Below are 11,580 nucleotides of genomic sequence, written 5' to 3'. Positions count from 1 at the left end.
GCCACTGATCCTGAGTCCTTGCTGCATTCCTCCCTGTGACGATGCGGTTCTGGCGGGACCCAACGGAGAGTGTCAAATCAGGACCAATTGCTCAAACAGGGCATTCACAGCCCTAGGCTGGGGTTTTCCACCTCTAAGGCAAACCAAACCAGCCAGACAAAGAGGACTTTGGTTTCACCCCAGTGGCTAACCACAAGTCACACAAGCAATTCCCTTAGACACTCCAGTCTCCCAGTATCACCACCAGTGCCACTCGTCCTGGGGATGAATGGTTATGAAAACCAACACCCCAATAAAAGAAAACGGTTCTCTCTATCCCAAAGGACCAAGCCCCAGACCCAGGTCAATATACACATCAGATCTTACCCACAAATCACACTGTTGCCAATCCTTTAGAATCTAAAATCTAAAGGTTTATTCATAAAGGAAAAAAGATAGAGATGAGAGCTAGAATTGGTTAAATGGAATCAATTACATACAGTAATGGCAAAGTTCTTAGTTCAGGCTTGTAGCAGTGATGGCATAAACTGCAGGTTCAAATCAAGTCTCTGGAGTACATCCCCCGCTGGGATGGGTCATCAGTCCTTTGTGCAGAGCTTCAGTTTGTAGCAAAGTCCCTCCAGAGGTAAGAAGCAGGATTGTAGACCAGATGGAGATGAGGCATCAGCCTTAGATAGGCTTTTCCAGGTGTAAGAACCTCTTTGTCCTTACTGTGGAAAATTACAGCAAAATGGAGTCTGGAGTCACATGGGCCAGTCCTGCATACTTTGCTGAGTCACAAGGCGTGTCTGCCTTCTCTCCATGGGTCAATTGTGTAGCTGATGGTCCTTAATGGGCCATCAAGCAAGCTGGGCAGAGCTAACACCAACTTGTCTGGGATGTTTCCCAGAAGCACAGCACCAACTTGAAATACAGACAGTATAGAGCCAATATACATAACTTCAACTAAAAATGACACATGCACACAGACAGCATAGTCATAACCAGCAACCCATAACCTGGTCTTAGACATCTTATATGACCCCCTTTATCTAACATTTGGTGGCACTACAGGACCTTGGTTACAAACCATGTTCTATATGGTCCCAGTTTATACCAATAACGTCACACTCCCTCCCATAGCAGGGCCGCTACCCAGACACAAATGGGCACTTTGTTGATGATGTCACTGGGTGGTTGCGTAGCCATACAATTTTTACACTTATAAGATTACATATTCCAAGCCCTTCACACCACTCGGGCTTATCTCTATACACCCATACAGTCTGTTCCCCAGTGTTCCCTTCCCAGCTCTGATGCTGCAGAGCATTTACCCCCGTCCTCCTTCCCAGCCTTGCCTGTGTCCCGGTTCCTGTTCCCCCCACTTAATAAACATGATTCCAATTTCCCTTCCCCCTCCTGTTTGACCCCAGTTTATATAGTCATATTGCCAGCTACACCTAGCACGATTGATTGTACAGAAGAGAGAAACAATTAGAGAACCAGACAGATAAACAACAGAAAAGTGAGGGCCATAAAGATAGAACAATACAGAAATGAGAGTTTCGCAGTCAGAGCCATTGATAAGTGATTTCTTGCCAGACAGGATGCTGTCAAACTAAGTTTCTTTTATCCATCTTAAGATCTGTTTCTTTATCTGGTGGTGATGGGCATCATACAGACAGGATCGTCTTCCTAACAGCCTAATAGCACCTTATTTCAGTGTGACTGGTTTGGGATGAGAGGATGTGACCCTTCGCTTCCCAGCTAATGGCTGCCCCTGCTGCTTAGCCAAAGTCCTTAGCCTAAGAAAAAGGCCTCAGACTATCCTAGTGAGAGAAGACCCATACACAGGCAGACTGAGATTTTAAAGTGCTCTCAGATGAGCTCCAGACCAACAAGTATGCACAGTAATTATTCAGCCAGTATTTTAGGAGAACTGCAATGTTAGAGAGAATCATGAACTGCTCAGAGACAATTAATGCAGAGAAGCAGCAAAATCCATCAAACATATAAGTGGTTATGACTTATTTACTTGGTCTTAAAGAGAACAACAAGGACCTGAGTCTGCTCCTGTCAATAACCCCCTGCTCAGCCAATCAGGGTAGAGACTGAGGAGGGGAGGCTGAGGGGTCTCACCAGAGAGCTAAAAGGATGGCCCAGGTCACTGGCGGGGATCACTGCCCCAGCACTACTGCAGCCCCTCAGTTTGGGGTGGACCTCCCAAAGTGAGAGCTGCCGAGCACTCCCCCGCAACACACACACACACACACACACACACACACACACACACACCCTCTCCTGGGGTTAGGAGGGGAACAGGAGAAAGGATAAAAGAAGCAAGAGAGGAAGAGAAAGGAGGGATGGATGGAGGTAAAGGTGAAACCAAAAGGACAAACCCTAATGTCCTCAGTGATTCTAAGGGACAAGATCCCAGGTTTGGAATAAAATTCTGCCTCCTTAAGATCATGTTTTCCATGAATTCAACTGTCACCAGATGGATCAGACTGAACAGTTTCAAACCTCGAGGAGGCTCTAACCCTCTAAACAGGGTCGGCTGTTTTCAAGTAAAATCACTAAAAGGGAAGGAGAAAACTCGAAAGAGGTTCCTCCTGGCGCTCAGGTACGTGAACCGCAATATTCCCCCAGTCCTCAAAGAGAGACCTGGAGAAGGAGACTTGCTGAAGCAAAGCCACAGGGTCTCTGAGGTTTCCCTGGCCCCTCTCCCCTGTCCTGCCTGGCTGATGTCAGCATCTCTCTGTGAGGTCACCACCTTCCCACCACCTTTGGCCAATAGTCTGAGCCCCTGCAAAAGGCCTTTGTGATGTCACTGCCACACCCCTCCCTTGCTGGGCTAATGTCCTGCCCCTGGCCAGGCACTTTGGAGGTTTGAGCTACTCCCTGTGGATCACCCCACTCAAGGAGCGTTCGTTCTAGGAAGCAAGCCGGCTAGACAGGAAAACATCAGACGCTGCTGCTCCCAATGCTACATTGAGTTTTAAAGAAATTAGTCAACTTTATTGCCAGAAGAGACCATTAGAGCATCTAATCTGACCCCTGCATATCACAGGCCTCCTGTATGACACACTAGCTACTTTTGGGGTAAACACATTCAAGAAAGGCATCTAGTCTTCATGAAATGATGTCACGAGACGGAGAATCCACCACTTTCCTTGGTAGCTTGTTCCTGTAGTGAATCATCCTCGCTGTTGAATATTTGTGCCTTAATTGTAATATGAATTTGTCTCTTTTCACCTTAGGACCCTGGGAGGTGGGAGTGTGCCAGACCTTGGGCTGCAGCCCAAGCCGGAACTTTTACATGACAATTAAACAGCCCCACAGCCTGAGTCGTGTGAGCCCAAGTCAGTGGTACGGGCCAGCCACCGGTGTGTAACAAGTTTGCGTGGAGAATTTGCGGCAAAACTGGGAACTGAACCCAGATTGTTTCAATTCTTGCCTCCTGGTGCGCGGGGGGGGGAGTGGGGGGTGTCCTCGCGGGCGGGGCTCGCGCCCAGAGCGCTGACACTGTCCGTTGGGAACTGTCACGCCGCGCGACCGGGCCGCCCCACTTGTGACGTCACCGCCCTCTGCCCCCCGCCCAACCAGCGTGGTCACCGGGGTTCCGCCCACTGTCGCCGCGGCAACCACCAAAACAAACGTTCTCGGCACACGTGGGGCAGGGAGGGGGGAAAAATGGGCCGTGACGCAAACAAAGCAGCTGGCTGGCAGCGCGCGGCAATGACGTCACCGAGGAGGAGTCCGCGACGCAGGGGCGGTTCCTCCCCCCGCCCCCCCGCTCGCGGGCAGCGACCCAGCGCCTCGCGCACCTGTGCTGGAGGGGAGGCGGCGGCGGATGCAGGGACGGGACGGAGGGGACGGAGGGGGCAGGGACGGATGGAGACAGGGGACGGGACGGAGGACAGGGCTGGGGGGATGCAGGGACGGGACGGAGGAGACGAAGGGGGCAGGGACGGATGGAGACAGGGGACGGGACGGAGGACAGTGCTGGGGGGTGCAGGGAAGGGAGTGAAGGATGGAGGGAGCGGGAGGGTGACCAGATCGCAAGCGTGAACTATCAGGCCACGTTGGTGGAGCTGGGGGGGAGACAGACAGACACAGGTGCGCAGCCCCGTTGGGAGGCAGAGGCACACTGGTCCGCCTGGCCGTGTGCTACCAGCGTGCCCTTTCCTATGTGCCCTAAGGCATTCCTATGTTATTCCATAACATTCCTATGTGCCATAACATTCTTATGTGCTGAATAAGAGCACATAACATTCCTATGTTCCCCTCCCAACACCAGGAGGGGTGTGTGTGTGTGCCCTTTCCTATTCTTATGTGCTGATCAGTGCTGTGGTAGCAGAACTGAAACTGAAAAGGTAGCAGGCAGGATTATGCACAAAGTGAAAAGGGATGTAGACCTGCCCTTTGTACCCTGCAGGACCTGTGGTCACAGGCCCTTCCTAATTTGGGGGGAACCAAGGAATATAAAAAGTAATCTCTTGTAAATTGAACCAATGTTGTCTGACTGCTAGAGTTGGAATCTTGATACTAATTTTTCCTAATGATTGTAAGCTGTTTGCAGTCACCTGGCTGGCCTTTGAGGACTGACAAATCACAGCCAGAAGCTCTTTGATTTTTGGGAAGGCCCCAGATCATTTTGCAGCTGGAGTGGGCAGCACCACTCAGGCTACCGTTGATACACTAGGACCATCACAAGTTCTTCTGCTGAGCATCCAGCATGACGTTTGACCACAAAAAGGGGCAGACAAATAGAAGAGGCAATATAGTATGTAGTGGGCTCAGGGATGAGAACAAAGGACTAATCCTAGCGTTGACACTGGCTCCCACTGTGGCCCTGGTCAAATCACATAGGCCAAAATTTCCATACTTGAGTGCCTATAGTTATGTACCTAAATCATTGACTTTAATAGGGTATTAGAGCAGTGGAAGCTACTCCAGCCATTGATCTTTTCCCATTTTGCATACTGAGGAGGGACAGTGCTTCCTTGTGTCCCCCCTTGCAAGGATTCCCAGCACCCACGAGTTACTCATGTGGGTATTGAACATAAAATTTTCCCCATGCAAAAATAAATTTTGTTTTCAAACAATCCAAGGACTTAGTTGACACGGAGAATTTTTTTAGAAAAAGGGCAAAATAGCTTGACATTTCAAAAGAAATCACTGTTTAATTTTCTTTATAGTTCAAACATTATTTTAAAGGAGTTGAACTCAGATGTTCCTGAGGTTTAACAATGACTTGTATACATAGCTCCCAGAATGGAACCTGTGCAAACAAAAAATAAACAATAATAGTGTCTTTTAAATTCACTGTATTTTTAAAGACACACAGAGGAGAATCAGCCAGGCTGATTCATTGTATTTTCCCTGTGCTGATGAAGGAATTAGAGACAATAACAGAGCTTGACAAAACCAGCTAAAGCCACCAAACCAACTGGAGGTTAAATCTATCAATCAGCAGTAAATATGAAATATAGGGGTGGGATCAGGGCGATGCCCTGGGAGAAGCCCAGAGAACTCCTCTTCCCCAAATGTCAGAAGAGGGAAGGTGCTGGGATTTTTATCCGAATGCCCTCCTGAGTCCTGTTTAGAGATTCAGGTTCTTTAACATTATAGCTGTCCCAAGTTTGCATAGTGCAATGCTTGAATTTACATGAAGAGAAAGTAGAGAGTAAGTAGTAAAGTTCTTCCAATTTTAAACTAGATGTATATTAAATTAAATCTGTGCTAATTAATCAGATGCATAAAGAGTATTTAAGACAACAGCTCAGCCCCTCTCACCCACCCTCTCTCCATCACCATTGTCAACTTTCTCTGGATGTGTTTTTATGGATAAACTGAACTGATCTGACTGGCTGAATCAAACAATAAGTTGTTCTAAACGAATCACGATGCTTCAGGTCAATAACTGTTTGGGAAACATCTGTTACTTTACTGCTTCAACATTCAGCTGAGAAAATTATTAGATATATATTCTGATAATTTGAACAGAAACAAAGTCATCGTAACAGAACATTGAGAGAGGATCAAAGCCTTAGGTTTTGAAAATAAATATCACACGTCAACATTTTTTCCATAAATGCTTCGGCAGCGGAGACCATTATCCTAAGATAACATTCTCCAGCAGAGAGATGATCTCTTAATTAGAGCAATATGTAAACTACTTTAGGATGCTTGATATAAATCCTGCAAACTGATTCATTGATACTTTTACTAAGATGAATTTTGATATCATGGGATGAAATCCTGGCCCCACTGCCACACCCCTCCCTTGCTGGGCTAATGTCCTGCCCTGGCCAGGCACTCTGGAGGTTTGAGCTACTCCTGTGGATCACCCCACTCAAGGAGCATTCGTTCTAGGAAGCAAGCCGGCTAGACAGGAAAACATCAGACGCTGCTGCTCCCAATGCTACACTCAGTTTTTCAGAAATTAGTCGACTTTATGGCCAGAAGAGACCATTAGAGCATCTAATCTGACCCCCTGCATATCACAGGCCTCCTGTATGCAGGCCCGCCCAGAGGGGGCAAATGGGGCAATTGCCCCAGGCCCAGCAGGGGGCCCCACGAGAGTTTTTGGGGCCCCTGGGCAGGGTCCTTCACTCGCTCCGGGGCCCGGAAAACTCTCATGGGACCCAGGCCCCCAGAGCTTCTTTGCTCCCGGTCTTTGCCTGCCAGGGTCCTTCCTCTCTGGGACAGAAGGACACCCCCGCCACCGAATTACCGCGGCGGAACCTGCGCCGAGTGCAGCGGGTCTTGGCGGTAATTCGGCGGCGAGGGGTGTCCTTCCGTTCGGGACCCGCCACTGAAGTGCCCCAAAGGCCCGTGGTGGGGCTGCACTGGGGCGGGTCCGCCGGCGGTAATTCGGCGGTGGGGGGCCCCCGCTGTGGGTCTTTGGGGCACTTTGGCAGCGGGTCCCGGAACGGAAGGACTCTCCGCCGCTAACTTACCGCCAAAGCGGGGGCCCCCCGCCACCGAAGAGCCTGGACCCCCGGAATCCTCTGGGCGGCCCTCGATTTAACAGGGGGTTGTTTCAACTTATTGCCCTGATTAAAATCTATGGCTAAAAGGCAGCCACTGTTGTTAGTACTTGTACCTGTGTTTGGTGCCACCTCTTTTCCCTTTGGCCTTGTAGTTGACCAAGGGCAAAGCTGAACATCTCCTCAGACACCAGGGAGTGTTTATGTCCATTCCTGCGAGCTACACCGGGGTTTGATGTTGCTGCTTTCAATCCTCTGGCTCTGCCGGGATAAGGAACAATTCAGGCTGTCACTGAACTGAAGGAGGAAGATCAGTTTTTGACAGGGAGAGGGACGCCTCCTCTTAAAGGTGTTTGGCTGGCTGGCAGTCCTGATCCCCAGATCTCGCCCGTGGGGCTCCAGCAGTTTGGGAACCGGATCTCTCCCTTGGCCCCACCTGCTGCCTCCAGGCGCTCCTCCCCAGGGACCCCAGCAGTGCAGCACAGCTGAGCAGCATCTGCCTGCTCGCTCCAGTGGCCGTCGGCCCCTCCCCATGGCAGGGCAGGGTGGGGCTGGGCCTCCATGCGCTGCCCCCACCCCGAGCCCCTGCAGCCAATGGGACACTGCGGGGGTGATGCCCGGGGGCAGCAGAACGTTGAGGCCCCCAGCCCACCCCACCTTGGAGACCCAGGTAAGCGCCACACCTGACTCCCTCCCAGAGCTTGCACCGCCACCCCTCCCCACATACCCCCTCCTCCTGCAAACTCCCTCCCAGAGCCTGCAGCCCGGTCCACACACACCTGCCCCAACTCCCTCCCACAGCCAGCACCCTCTCCCTCCACACACACCCTCCTGCCCACCTAATCTCCCTCCCAGAGCCTGCACCCCACCCCTCCTCCTGTTCCTCCTACCCCTGCCCCAGCCCAGAGCCTGCACCCAGCACCCAAACTCCCAGAGCCGTACAAGGAATTTTTGTGCCCGAGGCAAGGGCCAGCTCCAGGCTCTTTGGCTGCGGGTCCTTGATCCTGTCGGAGGAAGGACCTGCCACTGAATTGCCACCGCCGCTTCATTCATCCTTCGGTGGCAATTCAGCAGTGGGTCCCTGAGTCCCTCTCGGAGAGAAGGACCCACTGACGAACTGCCGCCGAAGAAGTGGCAGCAGAAGCGCCTCTGATTGTGGTAGAGCTGCGCCCCTCCACTTTCTGCATCCGAGGCAAGTGCCTCACTCGCCTCGCCCATGTTACGGTGCTGCAAACTCCATCCCAGAGCCTGCACCCCAGAACCCCACCCCCACCCAAACTCCCTTCCAGAGACCAGCCTCTCTCCCCTTCTGCACCCAAACTCCCCCAGAGGCTGCACCCTCCTGCACCCCAATCCCCAGCCCCAGCCCAGGACCTGCACCCTAGACCTCCTCCCTCACCCAAACTCCCTCCCAGAGCCTTAGGTAGGTGGGGGTGGAGTTTTGGGGGCTGGTTCTGGGCGTATAATGTGACATTATTGGCCCACTGGGAGGATTGGAGGACTGGCCCTGGCCCTAAGGTAAATTGAGGTTGAGACCCTGCTTTAAGGGATTGGAGCAATGCTGGAGAGACTGACGGGCAGGGAGCTGGGGAGCTGTGTGTGCTCCAAGGAGAGTTGTTGTGCTCTGGTGACACAGAGCGGGGTGGGAGTTTGTAAGCTGTGGTGTTTGTATAGAGATAAAGTTTACTAACCCCAGGTTAAAAACTGTTCCTGCTCTGGGCTATACAGGATGTTCTCTGTTGAGAGTATAGCTCAGTGGGTGAATGTTTCCTGTAGGGTAATGGGTTCCTAGTTCCACTCCAAATGAGTCCCTTAAAGAAACTTTTCAAATGAAAATCGATTTCCACACCCATCTCCAGTATGTTCAGGAGTTCGCTGAAGGTGAGGGGGGCTTGAAATGAATTTAAACACTATTTTCCTATGCAAATGAATAAAGACCTAGCAGAGCTGCCCCGCAGCTGAAATCAGTTCAGTCCTCAGCGTCTCTAAGAGGGTCACTCGTTAGCTGAGGCATGTGGGACACCTCTTGGATGATGACAGGAGAAAAATGCTGGATTCAATGAAAGCTGAGACCATAGGAGGAGAAGGTGAATGGCCACACCACACATAGTCATAACACTCAGACACGGGGCTTCACTGTCACTACCCTGTGTTTTCCATCATTTATATCCAGGGGTGAAAGTAACACAGGACTTACCGGTACTGCCGGAGTCCCGAGGGGGCGTGGCCTCATCCAGAAGGGGCGTGGCCTCATCTGGAAGGGGGCGTGGCCTCTCAAGATTTAAAGGCCCTGGAGTACCAGCTGTGGCTGGGAGACCAAGGGCCTTTACATGAACCAGGGCCTCCCAGCTGCAGAGGTAGCCCTTTAAATTCTGGCCCCAGCCCAGCCACCAGAGCCGCGGCCGGGATTCAAAGGGCTCTGGGCTGACCGCAGCCGCAGCAGCCCAGAGCCCTTTAAATCTGGCCCCAGCCTGGCCGCCGGAGCCGCGGGTGGGGGGTTTAAAGGGCTCTGGGCTGCCAGCTGTGGCGGGGAGCCTAGAGCCCTTTCAATCCCCACAGCAAAAGCCGGTGCGTATTGGCTCTTGCCGCTATGCCGTACCAGCTTGTACCAGCTTACTTTCACCTCTGTTTCTATCCTAAGGAACACACCCTCCCCCTCCCCCACGCACTGTCACACACAACCTTCTCCCCTTGAGCCCCATCCAACCCTCCCCCACACACGCCACGGGACACAGCCTCTCGGTGACTCACCCCGATGGGGGCTTGTCTCTGCATCTCCCCAACAGGGGAGCACGGAGCCGAAAGGGCCACAGGAGACTAGTGGAGCTAGGCAGGGATAGAAAAGACTTCCCCTCCCTTTCCTTCCCCTCCCTGAGTCCCGTTAATCTCACCCATCAGATGCTCCAGCACCAGGTGGGCTCAAAGCACCAACCTTCCCCTGAGCAACGGAAGGGGGAACCAGCTCTTTCACATGGAAGGAGGCTCCCCACCTCTGCTGCTGCCATTCTGCAGCCTTTCATATGGATTTGTATTAGCTAATGCAACCTCCCCACTCCTCTAATCCAGCCATGAAACATGGAGACAAGCTCCTGAAAGCAGGGCCCAGTGGTGCAATGGGTTAGTGCCCAGTACTTACAGAGCAGTGCTGAGTGGAGTGATGCTGAGGTTGTGAGTTCAAACCTCACCTGCAGCCCTAGTTTCCTTTAAGCAAATGGCTTCTGCCAATCAGTTTGCTCTGCAGAAAATACAATTCCTGCTCAGAAGACACTGAGGTCCCCTTGCTTTACAGAGAGCAGGGCAGATTCCACAGATCTACCAGGCTCTGCCCTCCACCAGCTGCCTGTGTCAGGAGGGGTCAGGCAGAACCCAGAGCACTGCCCCTGACTCCCCCTCAGTCTTTGCTCCCCAAACCACCTGTGTGCTCACCCTCTTCGCTGTGAGACTCAAACCCTGCCTGGCTTGCTGTATGCTGGTGTGGTTTTCATCTGTCACGTTGATGTGCATGTGGGTCCTGTGTGATTTTGGTGGATGTCTTGCATAGTTCTGTGTGCATGGATGTGTGTATGATTTTTGCATTAATATTGTTTTTTGCTTTGTATTCTTTTGATATGTGGGTTTTGTGTTTCCTGTTGTGGGCTTTTGCTGTATTTTTGGTGTGGATTTGTTCTTTCTATATTTTGTGAGGTTTTCCTTTTTGTGTATATGGCTCTGTGTGCTGTGTGGGTTTGGTTTTTGTTATGTCTGTGTGGGCCTGTGCAGTGTGTGATTTTCTCATTCTCTGTGTGCGTGTTTGTCTCTCTGTTTGTATCTTCATGTGTAAATTCACTGGAACTTTTCAAAATCTGCACAGCTTTGCCAATTTTCACCAGGAATTTTTCTCCATTAACAAATTCTCACTTGTTCCCTACCCGTTGGTTGTTCCCTACCGTTGGTGACCATTGCCCCAGGGGCCTGTCAGTCTCAGGGTCCTGATTTCCCATTGGCCCTTCCCCCTTCTATTGGGACTGGGAACTAGCCAACCAAACCCCACTAAGTTTTAGTAAAGGGCCAACAGTCCCTTACACAAGCCAGCCCTGTGAGAGTCTCCAATGTCCCGAGAAAACAGTACAAGCTGGTCCCATGGTGTAACGGGCAGCACTCAGGACTCTGAATCCTGCAATCTGAGTTCAAATCTCAGTGGGACCTTGTGTTAGCTGGTGGTAAAGATCTGGTGCTCAAAGTGCTTTCCTGTCTCCAGCTATACAAAAGTGGGTCATTCCCCTCCTGCTGGTTAACTCCTTTCCCCACCAGAGCCAGGTCTTTGGTGGGGGTTTAGAAGTGGCTCTAGTGGTTGGGATTCTCACTGCTTCACCTGATGCCCACAAGTCTGGTGCTTGTAGCCACACTTTTCCTCTTGCTCACATGGCACTTGAAGAAAGCAGTGCCAGGGCCAGGCTTGATAGGCAGGAGGGAGGCAGAGTCCCAGGCTGGAGCCCAGCACACCTCTCCTCCTCTGGGCACCTGGAGCAGAGGCGGCTGGTGCTGACAGCTCTGAGGGAAGGCTTATAAGCCACAGAGCGACTGAGGGCGGGGCTAGACGAGGACAGGACCATGCCTATGTGTGGCC

At 51.7% G+C, this 11,580-nt stretch overlaps 1 non-coding gene across 1 annotated transcript; it reads left to right on the top strand.

Annotated features, from left to right (window-relative positions):
• Nucleotides 1-11,087: 11,087 nt before the first annotated feature.
• On the top strand, nt 11,088-11,159 carry TRNAQ-CUG. The gene has a single exon. It is a non-coding gene; the product is annotated as a tRNA-Gln (tRNA).
• Nucleotides 11,160-11,580: the final 421 nt, after the last annotated feature.

This window comes from Mauremys reevesii, linkage group 17 (assembly GCF_016161935.1).
Source record: "Mauremys reevesii isolate NIE-2019 linkage group 17, ASM1616193v1, whole genome shotgun sequence".
NCBI classification, from domain to species: Eukaryota; Metazoa; Chordata; order Testudines; family Geoemydidae; genus Mauremys; species Mauremys reevesii.
The sequence above is the reverse complement of the archived record's forward strand: the minus strand, read 5'-3'. Positions and strand labels throughout refer to the sequence as shown.